Here is a 17997-nt window from a genome sequence, read left to right as displayed (position 1 = left end):
GAGTTGTTTATAATGTTTATTATTGACATATTTCTAGTGACTTGTGAATGTTTTTTCAAGTTTATCTGCTTGTTGAGCTTCAAGTGCATACATCTGAGACGATCAGAGTGACGGTAAGTGGTGCAGCAGATGCAAATTTTCTGTGTTTGCACTGATAGTATACAAGACACTGAAATGTGAAGTGTGTGGTTTATCATAATTTTGAGTATGGAGAGTTGGAATTGGTATTTAAAATCTTCGTTGTGGTTCTGTTCGCCGAGCTGGGAATTTGTGTTGTGCTTTTTGGATGTAGTCTGCTTTGTGCAGGATGACTGTCATTCTGCCTTTATCTGCTGGTAGTATGATTATGTTCTTATCATTTCTTAGTGATTTTAGTGCTTCCCTCTCCTTGGTGTTGAGGTTATGTGTTTGTCTTTTCCTTGTTATCAGAGGTACGATACTTTGTCTCACTGTTTGTTGTGTCTCTTCTGTCAGTCCATTGTTCCTGAGTGTGCATTCTAGTGCTGCTAGGAAGTCTGTTGTCTTGGCGTTCCTGTGGTGTCTTGGCATCCTATGTAGTCCCAAAACACTACATAGGACAAACAGGAAGACAGCTAACGATCCGCATCCATGAACACCAACTAGCCACGAAACGACACGACCAGCTATCCTTAGTAGCCACACACGCAGATAACAAGCAACATGAATTCGACTGGGACAACACTACTATTATAGGACAAGCCAAACAGAGAACAGCCAGGGAATTCGTAGAGGCATGGCACTCATCCACAGATTCAATCAATAAGCACATCGACCTGGACCCAATATGCCGACCACTGCAACGGACAGCTGGAACCGACAACCGGAAGCGGCAGATTCAAACCATTATAAATGCCGGAGGAAACATCACAGAAGCGCTTCTCAGGAGGCTCCCAAGCACTGAGGATGTCACCTAGACAGGGGACGAAACGTCTGCAACACAAATTCCCAGCTCAGCGAACAGAACCACAACAACGAACACCCGAGCTACAAATCTTCTCACAAACTTTGAATTTAAAATCTTCCTTTTTATCTCTGACTACAAACACCTGTCCTTCCTTATGACGATTTAAAGCATTTCTTTAGACCCCTCATCCCAAATATTTCTTGGGTATCCTATTTTCATAAGAGGAGGAAGAAGAACAATGCTCCTATGAAACTGACATGTCAGATAGCTTTTTAAAGGTGATAGAATCTCAATTATATTTCTTACCTCAGATAATGCAAGCAACAGAGGTCAAATGATTTTTCTGAGGAGTCATTTGTAAGAGGAGAGTGCCTCTGTGAAGAGGAAAATTGGGTATCTCTGTGATGTACTGTAGGACATCCTGAGACATCATGATCTGTCCACATGCATTCTTCATGGTTATGTGCCTCATGATGTGAAATGATTGAAGGTTAATTAGTTTGGGAGGTTTAGAAATTACAACCTGGATGCAGTACATTCATCCAGCCATGGACTCTTTACAGAGAGGATGGTGGTCGGATGAAAATGAACAAATCTCCCTCCAGGCCACAAAGGGGGAAATTTGCTTAATTAGAGGTAACTCAAACAGCTCAAGATTTAGTGAATGTATCTGAGTTTTTGGCGAGAGAGTGAATGCTACTCACATTCTGAGGGATGAAGTTTGAGCAAGGGCTCTTGATCCCATAGATAGATAGAGTTTCTGCAGCACAGAAAATGCCCCTTTGATTCATAGTGTTTGTGCTGGTCACCAATCATCTATTTTAATCCAATTTGCCACTTGGGTAAACTTTCATTGTAACTGAATAATACGGTGTTGCCTTTTTCTGTTTTTTTTTGTCAAATAGATTGCAGAAATGCAAGATAGAAATATGTACAAATTTACAAGTTTAGATGGTGGCACAGTGGTTAGCACTGCTGCCTCACAGCGCCAGAGACCTGGGTTCAATTCCTGACTCAGGTGACTGACTGTGTGGAGTTTGCACATTCTCCCCGTGTCTGCGTGGGTTTCCTCCGGGTGCTCCGGTTTCCTCCCACAGTCCAAAGATGTGCAGGTCAGGTGAATTGGCCATGCTAAATTGCCTGTAGTGTAAGGTAAAAGGGGTAAATGTAGGGGAATGGGTGGGTTACGCTTCGGCGGGTCAGTGTGGACTTGTTGGGCCGAAGGGCCTGTTTCCACACTGTAAGTAATCTAATTTGCTTACCTTTGAATATTGAATCCATTTTCAGATTATTGTTATAGAATGTATTCTCAAATAGAACAGAAATCAGAATAAGCCACATTTCTACAAACAGCCACTAGGAGGTGGTGCTGACTATCAAAATCTTCAAATTGCACCAAACATAATTTTAGTTCAAGACGACCAAATAATTTTGTATTAATGATAACCAGAAGAATCTCTTTGTGATATTTGTGAAAAGATTCTCAAATAATATTTCACAAGGTGAAACCTTGATAATGAATGAAGATAGTTTGTGAAATATAGCTCAATTTCCTTAAAGAAGATATTAAAATATTCAACTTATTAAATTATAAATAAAGCACAAAAGGATATTGAATTCAACAGTTTGGCAGTTTCTGATGAAGATTCTATATTTGTTAATTAGTTTGAATTTCTATCAGTAATGTCATTCATTGCTCCTGATGTAGCTCATGTAGGAAGGAGTATCAAACTTGAGAATTGTTGTGAACATGTTTTGCTGTTCTTTTATCGCTTCAAAAATATCACTTTAAATGAAAAATGCCATTCTGTACCAAAATTGGTTCTGAACATATCAGAGAGTTGCTTCATAAGGATCCACATACATCCACAGTTTAGCTGAATTGTTCTATGCATTCCAAGGCCAATTTCTGAGAAGCTGCAGACCTGAAATTGAATTCCTTGCATTTTGCCCTTCCATCAATGGGATGAGTCGATTCTTAGTCCTATTCTGTTGCACACATAACATACACAAAGCATAAAACAATGAAGAAGTGGATTTTTTTCATAGTTTATAGCCAAAATGACACATTATTTTGAGTTCATGAATTTAAATAATTCAGTTGGGCCATTATTTTTCAACATGAGTGGTTGCAGCACAGAAGCTGTTGTAAATCCAGGAAACTTGCCTCTGTCACTGACGTGACTGGATGGGCAGGTTTGTAGAACTGTGATCAACTTATCAAAATTTTAGTAGAGTGACACAAAAACCCCAGAAAATCATGGTGCATAATAGTGTAACTTACTTTATTTCATGTGCCTTCTGTATTGGAAGTTGATCTTGAAGGCATGAACAACCTTTACATCCCCGCGGTGGCGGGGATGATGATGGAATGGCTTGTCTAACTTTGATGTGCACAGCAACTTGTCTGATATTGGTTTAGTTTGAATTGTGTCCCAAGGTTCGGAATCCCCAGCCACCCATTGGCATCCACCATGCTACCAACTGTTACTTACAGAAAATGCACACAACTAAACCAAAATAATAAACCCATCCTATCAATTCTAAAGATGTTAATAAATAATGTAATATGGTAACCACAACATCACTTTTCACTTTTTGAATATTGAAATTATATTTGAGAAAGTTAATGTCTCATAGAGGCCTCCAGAAATCAGGATTCACATGAAGAAATTTCACTGGTCTCGTAAGCATCTGTTCATTAAGTCATATGTACCTTGACAATAATAGCTTATTCAATAATTATAAACTTTACCTTTGAACACTTGCATTCAAGACACATGATGCAACTGAAAATCATGTCTGTTTTGAGACTCTGCATGCAAAGGAAATACGTGAAATATTTTTGTGTGTCTTCAATGGTGCCTGTTTCAGACTGTTTGCAGATTGGTGAAGTGTGCTGAGAGCAGCTGTTAGGTTCCTGGTTCAAAAAGGGACTTCAGGTTTAATTACTAACGGTTCTTGTTTTGTTGCTGCTGTCACGATGTTTTGAAAGAATGATATATTGGCCATAACCCTTCAGTGTTGCTGATGGCATGTGGGACTTTGGGTTCTTATTGTGATCTTTAGTTCAGGGTAAAAACATAAGTTTTCTTTACAGTCTGCCAAACATAATTATAACTGCTCACCATTGATTGAATAGAGGCTTTGTAGACCATGACAATGCTGGTTTTTGGACTGAGCTATCTCTTCAACAAGCTTTTACAGCACCATTATCAGTTGTTTGCCTTGGTGTAGACCAAGGAAGAGGGCTACATAGCTCATTTGGTTAGTGTTAGTGTGTGGTTTAGATTAACCCTAACAGCATGGGTTTGATTCCTTTTCCAACTGAAGAAGATTTGGGACCTATCTCCGTGTCTTGCCTCAAAGATGAAAATCACACAACACCAGGTTATAGCCCAACAGGTTTGTTTGAAAATTTAAGCTTTCAGAGCACTGTTCCTTTGTCAAGTAGCTATCTGACAAAAGCCTGTTGAAGAAGCAGTGCCCCAAAAACTTGTATTTACAAATAAACCTGCTGGACTATAACCCAGTGCCATGTGATTTTCAACTTTGTCCACCCCAGTCCAACACCGGCACCTCCACATCTTGCCTCAGAGAGTGGAAGGCAATGGCAAACCACCACAAACAAAAGCTGCCATGGAAGAAGGCTCAGGATCAGCAGACAATGAACCAGGCTGTGTGCACATGAGAAGAGATTGGTACCTAGGTAGGGAATATATTTCCAGACAACTGAAGGAGAGTCCTCTTGACCATACTACGGACTTATCTAGTTAGTGGTGAAGATGACACACATACCCATCCACCATCCATGTACTGTCTCATGCTTTCAGATAGGCAGCTAACCACTGTATGTCATCAACATTTGGTGGGACCCATCAGATTGGTGAGGATGAGAAAAGAAAGGATATGCATGTGGCAAAGAATACTTACTTACTAGATCATGAAGTGTTGCAATCATTTTTTATCAATCTGTGCTTTCACTGAGCACATTGGATAGACCTCCAAAGACTGGCTTTGGAATGAGATAATTGCTTGAAAATCTTTAAAAAGGAAGTAATATTCCTGTTCCAAAATCATTTTTCAAAACTAGACATCTGATATAAGGCCATCAAAATGAAATGTTGACCCAATTTTTCTCTTCACAGATGCTGCATGATCTGCTGCGTATTTTCAAAATTTCTATTCCTATTCCAGATTTCCAACATTTTCAGTGTTTTGCTTTTTTATAAACATTTTAGTGTTGTCCATATGTCATATTCTTATCAAAAGCATTGCAATTGGAAGATTACTAGATTTTAGACTGAAACCAAATAAATAGCTAAGAGTAAACTGTTGCAACTGAGCTGTGGTAAAACTTCCAAATCACAATGCCTTCTAAAAATTTTAGTATAAGTAGAGCTGAGGGGAACAGTTGCCAGAGTTTCTAATTTTACAGTTGCTTTTGATGTGACCTTTAATCCTATGCTACAACTACCTGTACCTATAATGTGATATTAACTTTCCTCTTCTCAAAATGTTTTCTACTCTAGATCCACGACTTTTTCTGCTCAGCAACTCCTATCCTTGACATCAGAACACATTTGCTAAAAGATTGCATACTCAGAGGGCAACCTCTGCGTGTGATTCCATAACTTTCTTGGATGATTTTCAAACATTTTTAAAGGTAGATGTGAAATAGGAAGGAGACTTGAGGACCACAATCATAAACGTGTAGCAGAATTGCTTGTTTAATACATAGTGTATGTTTTATGAGCATCCCAGTCATTCCTAACCTTAACTCCTTGAAATGTTTTATTAACTATATATTCATAGCAAACTTACCATTTTAATGGACTAACAGTTGAGTGGATATATAACTGATGAGTACCATTGCATATGCTATCTCCTGCCCTTTGCAATCGATTCCTCATTAACATCTAAATTAAAATTAAAAATGAACAAAAGATAGCAGGTAGGTGCCAGATGCCAAGATTTCTTTCCCGTTCGAACAGAAGGCCATCAACACAAAGTATTAACTCTATTTTTCTCTCCACAGAAGCTGCCTGATCCCTAAAACTTTTTCACCATTTTCTGCCACTGTCTTGACTCTGATATACCTAGGCTCACTGGTTTGGTTCTGTTCATGTTTGTGGAGAGAGGCACCATATCTTAGCAAAACACCTGAAAACAAAGGGGGCAAAAACAAATCAGCATGATCTTCACTCTTAACTTCTATACCAGTTTTTCTTCATTTCTTTTCACATTCCTCCAATGGAGAATGGTGTAGAGTGCTGGCAGGAGTTTGCAGATTAATTAACAACCTATTTGAAGCCACTCATGATCGGGTCAAGAATGAGAGAAACAGATTTAGAGTGATTGTTAAAAGAAGTGGAAGTGATATAGGAGAAAGCTTTGTCATGCAGCAAGTGCTGAGCGACATAGAGAGGGCAAGTTACAATTGAGCCATTCAAAAGTGAATTGGATTGTTCTTTTTTAAGCAACTAAGTGCGGGGTTATGAAAGAGAATAGTACTAGGTGAGATAATCGGGGAGCCAGCACAAGCACAATGGGCCAAATGGTCTTTTTTTTTGCTGTGGTGCAAATTCTATTTTTGGCAAACAGTGAGTCCTGGAGTGGGACTTGAAACCAGGGTTTTCAGCTCAAAGGTCAGATTGCAACCCATTGAGTCATTCAGACTTGAGCTGCTCATGCCATTGGAACCAGCTATAAACTGTATATAAGGATAGGATTTGCCTGTGATGATGATCACAATCAAATAATTAATGAACATTCCTTTTCATGAGTGATAACAACTTGCATTAATGTAATCCCTTCAATGTTGGTAACCCTCCCTCCTCCCTCTTCAACGAATGGGCTTCACTGGAGCATTACCATTTAAACTGAGTTAGAAAAAAGAATCAAAAAGGAGAAGAGAGAGGCTTGGGGAGAAAATCCCACAGCGTTTACAGCTGAAAAAGGGGTTACCAATAGTGGAATGTTGAAAATTAGAAAAACGCAAGAGGCTAGCCATGGAGGAAGGTTAAGAGGCTAAAAGAGATTGCAAAGAAACAGAGGTGCGAAGCTATGAAGGCATTTGAAAACAGAATAAGAATGTTAAAACCTGAGGAATTGTTGGACAAGGTGCCAATAGGTCAGTGAGTAAAGGGGTAATTAAAGGTGATGTACAGGGCATTAGTTGTTTCCTCTAACGATTGTATCATCAGCTGAGAGCTCAATAAAACCATGGAAGAGAGAAAATTGCTAAAATATTTAAGTATGTAATAGTATCATGTCATGTTAAAGCATTAACACTGAAATACTTCTATGTTATGCTTTTAAAATTGAACATTAAAATAGAGAATTAATGGTTTGGCAAAAATATCATTATTTCTGCACAGCGATTACAATGAATTGCAATAAAAAAAAGAAGGGAAATTGAAGACTGAAAATAGAAACATCTGACAAATAAGTGGTTTTACAAAATGTACAACAAACGAGGAATTGATGAAAAGATATTTGAACTACAGTGTAACTTTGCTTATGCTCCAAGAGATGAGAAATAAAATATTAACCTGGAAGACTCTTAATTCGGCTTGTTAGGAACAGTATTTAGGAGTGCAGGTGCTGTAACCTTGAAAACTAAAACGTGAATACGAAGACAAGTCTTTTGCAACTGGGAACATTTTACACCAATGCGCAGAGCAGAGGCCTTGAAATTTTGAACTGTCAGCATCTTGTATTTTAGTAAGTGGCCTGAATGCGCAGCTAAGAAGTTGTTGCTGGAAGGAAGCTTTAGATTCCTGGATGACTGGGTCCATTTTTGGGAAAGGTGGGACCTGTGTAAGTCTAATAGGTTTCCCCATCAGAGAGAGAAACCAGTCTGGCGTCCTTATGGGGTGTTTGCTAGTGCAATTAATGGGATTTTAAACTAATTTGGAATGGGAATAGGGATAGTGAAAGGTGGTGCACAGACAAATATGGAGGAAACATCAAAACTGTGGGGGAGACAGAACATACTCATGTTACAATACATGGAAGAATGGCAAAGCTGGATGGCATTATTTAAATGAATGGAGTATTACAGGTAAGGCAGGTGAGTTGGTAGTGTGGACTAACATATGGGGAGTTATATCATTACTATCATAGATACATAGTTGAGGGAAGGGCAGGTCAATATTCTGGGGTATAGAATATTTTAGACATGACAGGGAGGAATGTGTAAAAGGAAATGATGTTTTGCAGTATTAATTAAAGAGTCAATTATTGTAATAAGGAGGGATGATGTTTTAGAAGATTCCTCAATAGAGTTAGAACTTCAAAACAAGAAGGGAGCAATCCTATTATTGAATGTGTTCAATGGACTCCCAACCTGACAGCAAGAGATACAAGAGCAGGTATGTAGGCAAATCTCAGGAAAGTGTACAATGAGTAGGATAGTATTAGGAGGTTTCACCTTCCAAATATTAAGCATTAGGGATACTAAGGATAGATGAAGTGTGAAGGGCTTAGACAGAACAGAATTTTAAAAGCGTATCCAGGAGAGCTTTTAAGGCAACATGTAGAAAGCCCTGCAAGAGATGGGGTAATGCTTAAGGGCTGGGAGTGGTGTAGAGTTAAAATCACTGGACTACTAATCCAGTACACCAAGCTAATATTCTGGGGACATGGCCTTGAATCTGACAATAGCAGATGATGAAACTTGAATTGAATTGTAAATCGCAAGTTTGCAGCCACCGAGCATGCCTAGCAGGTTTTGAGATTCTTGCTCCCTGTGTGAATGAGAATGGAGTCTGTAGGCAGGATAAGCACACTGACCATAGCATGGTAGTAGAGGCAGCTATTCAAGAGGGGGAAAAAAAAGAGAAATATAGTTATAATTGGGGATTGTATAGTCAGGGGAATAGTGGCCAAGATTCTTTTTGGCCAGGATCGAGAGTCTCGAAGACTATGTTGCCTCCATGGTGCCTGGTTGAGGATCTCTCTTCTGAGCTGCAGAAGAACTTGGAGTGGGAGGGGAAATATCCAATTGTTGTAGTCCTTATAAGTATCAACAAGATAGGTAGAAAGCGGTTCTGCTGAGGGAATATGAGCAGTTAGGGGCTAAATTATAAAGCAGAACTAAAAAGGCAATGATATCTTTTATTAAGGTCAACGAGATTAAAGAGGTAAGCACGTGACTCAAAGATTGGTGTGGAAGAAATGGGTTCAAATCCATGAGAGATTGGCACCAGTACTGAGGAAGGAAGGAACTGTTTAATGGGACAGTGTCAACCTGAATCAAGCTAGGACCAGTGTGCTGGCCAATCACATGATTAGGGCTGTGGATAGGATTTTTAACTAAATAGTGGTGGGTGGGCAGGATGAGGTTTGATTGCATGGAAAATTATGGAAAAGGTTAAAGGGGGAGGGCTCACCAGATAAGGCAAGAGAAAGGAGTTGAGAAATGCATCAACCATGATTGAATAGAGGAGCAGGGTCTATGGGCAGAATGACCTAATCTTGCTCCTATATCTTATAGTCTTACGATCTTATCTGGTCTGGTCTCAATGTGACTCTGGACCCATAATAATGCGGTTGACTTTTAAATTCCCTCTGGGTAATTAAGATGGACAATGAATTCTGGCTTATCCAATGACTCCTGCATCATATGAAAGAATAGAAGAGAAAAAATAATTAGATAATAAAGTTGGGCAACTGGTAGAAAGGTGCGTGGGTAAGCATTTTGATGACAGTTACCATGACTCAGTAAGATTTACAGTAGTTATAGGAAAGGATAAAGGTTCTAAATTGGGGTAAGGCTGATTTGTTTATAATAAGTCAGGATCTGGGAACAACTATTTGTCATAAATTCTACACTAGAACTGTGGGACTCATTTAAAAAAGAAGTAATAAGAGTGCAGGGCTATCATGTTCCAGTAAAGGTGAAAAGTGGGAACAACAAGTCCAGGGTGTCGAGGAATGCACAGGTTTGAATAAGGAAAGAAAGGGAAACTTATTGCAGACACCCAGGGTCCAAAACAAAAGAGTATGAGAAGTGCAGAGGTTTATTTAAAATATAAATGAGGAAAGCAAAGAGAGGGTACATTATAACAATGGTGGTTATAAGTAAAGGTAACTCGAAAGACTAAGAAAATTTGGCATGTCCACAATGACTCTTATCAACTTTTATTGATGCACCATAGAAAGCATCGTATCCGGATACATCACAGCTTGGTTTAGAAATTGGTCTGCCTAAGACTGCCAGAAATTAGAGAGAGTAATGAGTGCAGCCTAATCCATCACACAAACCAGCCTTCCCTCCACTGACTCCATCTACACTTCCTGCTGTGTCAAGAAAGCAGTTGATAAAGTGTGGTATTTGAAAAAGCACAGCAGGTCAGGCAGCATCCAAGGAGCAGGAGAGTCGACGTTTTGGGCATAACCCTAAGTAGCTAATATAACCAAAGACCCCTTCCACGCTGGTTATACTCTCTTCCACCGTCTTCCATTGGGCAGAAGATGCATAAGTTTGAAAACAATTACCAACAGATTTAAGAACACCTTCTTCCCTGCTGTTATCAGACTTATGAATGTCCTCTCATACATTGGAGTTGATCTTTCTTTGCACCTTCTCTGTAGCTGTAACACTATATTCAGTATTCTGTTTTAATACCCTGATGTATTTATGTAAGGTATGATTTGGCTGGTTAGCACGCAATACAGTACTTTTCACTGTATTTCAGTACATGACAATAATAAATTAAATCAGATCAAAAGGTGTTTTATAAGTATAATAGGGGCAAGGGGATAACCAGGGAAAGAGTAGGGCACATTAAGGATCAAATGGCAATCTGTGTATGTGGCCGGAAGACATGGTTGAGGTTTTGAGTGAGTACTGTATTCACTATAGAGAAGAATGTTGTAGGTATAGAAATCAGCGAGGGAAACAGTGATATAGCTGAAGAAATTAAGATCGAGAGGGAGGAGGTATTAGTGGTTTTAGCTGACTTAAAATTGGATAAATCCCCAGGCCTTGATTTATCCAATGAGAGTCAAAGAAGGAGATTTCAAGGGCCCTATTATTGACTTTATGGTCACAGGAGATGTGTTAGAGGACAGGAAGATAGCTAATATAGCCTTATTATTTGAGAAGGGTGATAGTGATAAATCAGAGAACTAAATGCCAGTGTCAAGCAGTAGAGGAAACCTTTGGAAACATTCTGAGAAGCAACATTAATCTCCACTTGGAAAAGCAAGGATTAGGCAAGAATAGTCAGCATGACTTTATTGGAGATAGGATGATCAAGTGTAATGATGTTAATTAAATTCTTGGATTTGCTCAATAAGGGTGGTGTGCTGATGCTGTTCACATGGATTTTGGTAAGACATTTGACAAGGTGTCACATCGGAACCTGACCAAGAAGGTAAAATCCTCTTTATTTTGGCAAATCGGTTATAAAATTGACGTAGTGGCAGGATGTAGAAATGCTGGTCAAAGATTGTTCTTTAATTAGAACCTGTGTCCAATGATGTATCATAAGGTTCAGTGCTGGGTCCCTTTGGCTTGTCATAAATGTAAATGGTATGATTAGTAAGTTCACGGATAATACAGAATTAGTGATCTGGTAAATAATGAGGTGAAATCTTTAGGTGATGGGTGATATACTTTGGCTAGTCAGAATGGCTAAACAGTGGCAGGTGAAGTTTAATCCTTATAAGTATGAAGGAATACATTTTGGGAGAACCAACAAGGCAAGGGAGTACACAACGTGAGGATCCTGAGAAGATCAGCAAATCAGAGAGAACTTGGTGTACTTGTTCATAGATCTTTGATTCCTGAAGAAGGGCTTATGCCCGAAACATCGATTCTCCTGCTCCTTGGATGCTGCCTGACCTGCTGCGCTTTTCCAGCAACACATTTTTCAGCTCTGATCTCCAGCATCTGCAGTCCTCACTTTTTCCCATAGATCTTTGAAAGCAACAGGGGTAGCTGTTTTGGCAAGTTAAGAAGACATATGGGATACTTCATTACTCTTTTATTCAATGCCTCGAGTAAAGAGGTTATAATGGAGCTAGATAAGATGTGAATGAGGCCACTGCTGGAGTATGCTGTTCTTGTTGCCATATTATAGGAAGGATGTGACTGAATCAGAGAAGGTGCAGAAGAGACTCTCCAGAATGTTGCTCAGTCTGGAGGATTCAATTATGGGGAGAGACTAGAGAGGCTGGAGTTGTTTTCCTTAGAGCAGGGAGGCTGGGAGGGGACCTGACTGACATTTTAAAAATATGAGAGACATTGATAGGATGGATATAAGGAATGTTCCCACTTAGTAAAAGATATTTAAGGTAAGAAGCAGAAGTTTTGGAGGGGACTTAAGGAAAAACATTTTCATCCAGAACGTGCTGGGTATCTGGAACTCTCTGCCTGAAAAAAGAATTTAGATGGATACGTGAACACTATGAGAAAGCTCTGGGTAATGGGATTAGAGTTGCTAGATGCTTGATGACTAGTTTGGGCATGATAGGCTGAATAGCCTTTTTCCATGCTGTAGTATTAAGTACTTCTTGCATGGGCCATAGTATAAACATTCCAGGACTGTCCATGTGTCATGAGTAGCAAAGATAACTCAGTGCAGAGAGAAATCTCAGGGTTTTGAACATTTAGAAGGCAATCCATAAAAATAAATTGTGTTTTTATACTGGATGAATTCCATGCAACAACGCCTGAATGGAGCTAGCACTACACCTTGAATTTGCCCACTCTTGATATTGATCCTAGATTGACATTCATACTGCATCTTTGGTCTAAAAGAAATCTGATCTGTTTTTGAATTATACAATAAAAGACCTAAAACACAAAGTAGGTGCTTTAAATAATCAGGCTCTTCAAAAACAGATTTCATTCTCCTGAAGTGTCCTGCTTAAATATTTATCAATAAAGTAGACAAACACTTTCTTAATCCTCTGATAATATTAATTGCAATTACACATAAGGGAATTGAAGGTAATATTGTAACATTGAATAAAGACTATCTTTGCCAGGTTTAGCTTGAATGTTCACAAAAAGCTGGCAATATTCCCAAAGCCATTGCATTCAGCATTTTGCAATTTGAATACTAATAGAAGGCTGATTAGTTTCATGGTAAGTCCTTGAAATGACTGTATCACCTTAATACCTCTAATCCTAGTACAGATGATCTTCACTGAATACATAATAATTTCCATTTGTTGTTGTCTTGCTCACTTCATAGCCAAAGTGTGGAATAAAATCATTACTTGTGGAATAATCCATGAAACATTGCATTTTCTAAAAACATCACCAAATCTTCGTATTGAAAGAACAGTAACACATAGTCATAGAGGAGAATGTATGCTATTACCTGTTCTTGTAGGAAATTGAAAATTGCTGATTTTGAGATGTGACCAGTGATACTGTGGAATAAAGAATATTGTTTAATTTTGTAAATGAATTACTGTGCAGCCAATGGTACTTGGATTTAGGGCTTACCTTGTTATTTTGAGACAACAGGCTGATGGGACATCTGTTAAATCTCTTTCTCTTCAATGATATTTTTGATCCTATTGTTACAGCTTTAGAACACAAATTTAGGGCAATTGTATTAATTGAGATCATTCTTTCTGTCACCTTATAGACAGGTCATAAAATTCAACAAAGGGACATATTTTTTGGATGTTTTGGATGGGCAGAAAGATATTGTGAGCATAAAAGTGAACTCCCTGAGCTTTTATACTTTTTTTTTGAATACTGATATTTCATATAATTTGAACAAGTCAGATGAATCAGACAGCTGATTCTCTTAGCAATCAACACCTTGTTGACTGGTTTGATGAAGTCAACGTCAAACAGAGAGACTGAATAATAAATTGTTAGCAGGGTCTTGAACTTTTCAATGTTCTTCCTGGGTTACATAATGACTTGATCTTCTAATCAGCGGTGAATGAAACACATTAACTATTCATTAATCTGTATTGGTTCATAGCCTTTCAGAGGCCTTTTACATTGGTAATTGTGCCAATTTCAGTTCCATTTCACATGGCTCCTTCTACAGTAAAGTATCTGATGACTGTGATACCTATATCGTCTGGGCAAGTAACAGTATATCTGCATGCCAATCAAATTGATGAATCCATACTAAGACATGCAAAGTCTAAACCAGGAAGTGTAAGTTTGAATATTTAATTCAATGTAAATTCATGTGCAGAAAGTGAAATCAACAGAAAGCAAGATGGGAGTAAATGGAGGTTCTTCAGGAAAAAACTTTTAAAAATGTTTATTTTTTTCACACAATCTCCAACAATAATTTAACTCTGAAGTAATAAATGGCTAATTAAGACTTACTATGTGATTAAAAGATCAACAAATGTAAATAGCCAAGTCCCAACTTTTTCTGTTATGTCATGAGTTTCCATCGATTAGCTACTGTACCTATCATGATTGCCATGAAGTTGGCCAGCTGAACCTCATAGAAAATGAGTTCACTGATTGTGGCTGTTAATCTGGTCCAATCAGGGATTCCTGGCTGATATAAAAGTGTTGTGTGTTAGAGATGCTGCCACTCTGGTGCCTGACTCTGAAGAAGCAGTACTATAGTCAAAGACTGTTCATGTATAAATAAAGAGTGACTTGGTAATGGGATTGTGACCTCTACTGAGTTATTTCAGTACCTAACTTTTAACAATTCACATATTTCTTAAACTGAATTACTTATTTCTTTTTAGTAAACTTGAAATCTAAGAAATCATAAAGTACTTTTAAAGAACAAATGTTGCTAAGAGCAAGTTTAATCAATTGATGCTGTTGCAGATCTTGGAAAACACAGACTAATAAAATGTTTAGTTGCACCCACACAATTAATGCAGTTCCCGTTTGTGGTTACACAATTCTATATTTGGGGATAAAGTCATGATTGCAATGTAATAAGGCCTCTTGTCTTAGATAACTCAACTTTTCATTCAGTCCTGCTGAAATCCTCATTGCTGCTGGCGATTTTGACTTGTTATCCAAAATTCCAGCTGTGTTTGATTTGTAACAGAGGTGATATAATATGAAGAATCAAGCATTTCTGTAATTTGTTAGCAGATGTTAGTTTGTAAAGCAGTATATAATTGAATAAGTGAATTTACTAAGCTTTATGATAGTAAGTAAGGTTAATATTGTAATGGAGAACTGTTGGTGTAATATATGGTGTCAGGCAGTGTACTGCACAGGTAGTACTAATATATGTTGCTGACAAGATGATGAAGATGTTTTATTATTGCATTTAAAAGCTCAAGTATTAAATAGAATTGTTGGCTAGAACTTACAGATGAAATGCCCAAAAAATGCCCCAAAATGAAGTCAGTATTAAAACTGAAACAGTTTTTAAAACCATAGAAAATACAGAGAAGGGTGCCATTCATCCTTTCGAAAATGTGCTATCGCTTTTGAAGAATGATCCAAATATTCCAGTTGGTTATACTTTTCTGTTCTTTCCTAATTCCCTGCAATTGTTTTTCCTTTCAAGTATTTATCCTGTTTCCTTTTGAAGACCACTACTGAATCTGTGTCCTCCACTCTATCAAGCAACGTGTTCCAAATCCTAATCGCTTAATGTCTTACCCATGTTGCCTTTGGTTCTTTTACTGTTTTTTAAAAAAAATCTATGCTTTCTATTATCAACTCTTAAGCCATTAAAATTTGTCAAACACATATAGCTGGAATTTTGGAAATCAAGTCAAAAGCAGTGAGGATCTTAACAGGACCGAATGAAGAGTTGATTAATCTTAAATGAGAGGCCTTATTACGTTGCAAGCGTCATGCTATCCCATGTCTAGAATTGTGTGACCATGAAAAGAAACTGCATTAGTTCGGTGTGTGCAATTAAACACTTTGTTACTCAGTTCTCTGTTAGTCAGTTTGAAACATTTGCAAAATGTCTTTATCAAAACAATACCTCACTTTCTCTGCTTTGTGGATCACTGAGCATTGGAAGTAATACCTTGCATTGCACTGTTAGAAGTTTGAAATACATCTAACCATAAATAAGGGCTGATGCTAATTCAACCATGAAAGCTTTTACATAAAAATGTTGCTTACTCAGGATGAAATTCAAGGTCACATAGCTCTCTTGACCTGTCCTAGACATTGTGTGAGCAAAGAAATTGGAGAGTAAGGGTTAAAGAAGAGACCTGGAGCATTTGGGTGTCAGTTCTTTTATTGAACTAGTCTATCAGGAATACATACATATCAAAGTCTTGGATCTCCCTTCCTAATGGCATTTTGAGTGTATCAGCACCAAATAGATTGCTATAGCTCAAGATGACACCTTGCCACTTCTTTCTCAGGGCAACTAGTGATGGGCAATAAATACTGGTCCAGCCAGCGATGTCTACATCCCAAGAATGAATTGAAAAAAGCATGTTTAGGAGGTAATTTACACCAAAAGGATTGATCTATTCTAAAAGTGTTCAGCAGATTGATCATTAAAGTTGATGCTCCAAAGAAAATAATAATGTTTTAGTTACTTCATTGGTCTTTATATTTTAGCTGGAGTTTTTTTAGTAGTTCTTATCGTAAGTTTTAATGTAGAAAACAAAGGAACTCTTTGACTAGTATGTATAAAAGAGGGACTATGTAAGATCAGAGTACATCTTCAACAATGAATGAGAAAGATTACGAAATTTAAGATTGCAAAACAATCCCATTCAGCAGATACAAGTTTATCACTGAACATAAAGGGAAATTATATTTAAGCTAACTAGTTTTGAGGCTGCCACCACCACGGAAAATGCATTTCAGCAGGAGCAACAGAAATGAGTCTGACCTCTTTAGGCAATAGTTCCTCATTCTAGTGTCTCAAAAAGTTCATACTATCCTCTGAAGGAGATAAGGTAACCAATACATTCATGTCATCTCATAGGATGAATTGAATACATTTTGGAAACACTGACGACAAGTATGTTTAAGAGCTGAAAATGTGTTGCTGGAAAAGCGCAGCAGGTCAGGCAGCATCCAAGGAGCAGGAGAATCGATGTTTTGGGCATGATCCCTTCTTCAGGAATGAAGAAGGGCTCATGCCCGAAACGTCGATTCTCCTGCTCCTTGGATGCTGCCTGACCTGCTGCGCTTTTCCAGCAACACATTTTCAGCTCTGATCTCCAGCATCTGCAGTCCTCACTTTCTCCTACAAGTATGTTTACTTTGATGTGTTCAATAGATTGATTAACTAATATTGTTTGATTATTATCTGAGGAAGCAAATTCAAAATTATCAAATTGATAAGTAACAAGCAGTTACTTTGAGGTACTTGAATGCTCTTTCTAACTTAACATATATTTTGTCAACTTATTCTATGAATTATTTGCATTCTCAATGTTTAAGTTTGAATTATATTAACAATCATTTGAAGATAAAAAAGTAGTTGTAAATTGGTGGCTTTTGTTGATCTTTTAACAAGGTTGGTTCATATGCTATATGTGTGCAGATATTTCATGCTATATTTGTAAATGCCAATATAATCCAAAATGGTTTATGCGAAGTAGCTTGTTGACCTTAATATAGGTGTCACTTCTTCTCTGATTTAGATGCATAATGACAAGGAATTATGGGAATGCAGTAATCTGTCTGTTACCCTTAATAAATGTTCTTATTGAGGCCTTGATCCCAGTGTTCTTGCAAGCTTTAATCTACAAGCCTTTAAATCCATGTTTCTGTATTCCGTCCAATATCAAAACAACGTTCTCTTTGGGCAGTTCATATGATTGTAAATCATAAGAAAAATATGTGAAAAAAATTGTGTAGATTCAAAACTGCTTTTGGGAGATGGACAATAGTGGTGTAAATTTACTTATATCTTCGGGGGGTTGCAGGGTAAAGAGGTGGATTAGAGGTTATGGGGAAACTGGAAGTGGGCATTCTTTACACATTAATTGACAGGTTTTTTTCCAGATATGGAAACAAAGGCACAGAGTCATGTAAATATGTGGCTGGGAGGAAGCAGCCTTGGAGGTGGAAATGAAAATAACTCATCTTTGAACGAATGGAAGGTAACCATTCCCTGCTGGTTTGAGGGGGAGGGGTGGTTGATTGTTGGCTGAGTAAGAGCTAGTGA

This window comes from Chiloscyllium plagiosum, unplaced genomic scaffold, assembly GCF_037043375.1.
Source record: "Chiloscyllium plagiosum isolate Xiang-an unplaced genomic scaffold, Cpla_swu_hap1 HiC_scaffold_29, whole genome shotgun sequence".
Taxonomy (NCBI): domain Eukaryota; kingdom Metazoa; phylum Chordata; class Chondrichthyes; order Orectolobiformes; family Hemiscylliidae; genus Chiloscyllium; species Chiloscyllium plagiosum.
Note: the sequence above shows the minus strand (reverse complement) of the source record.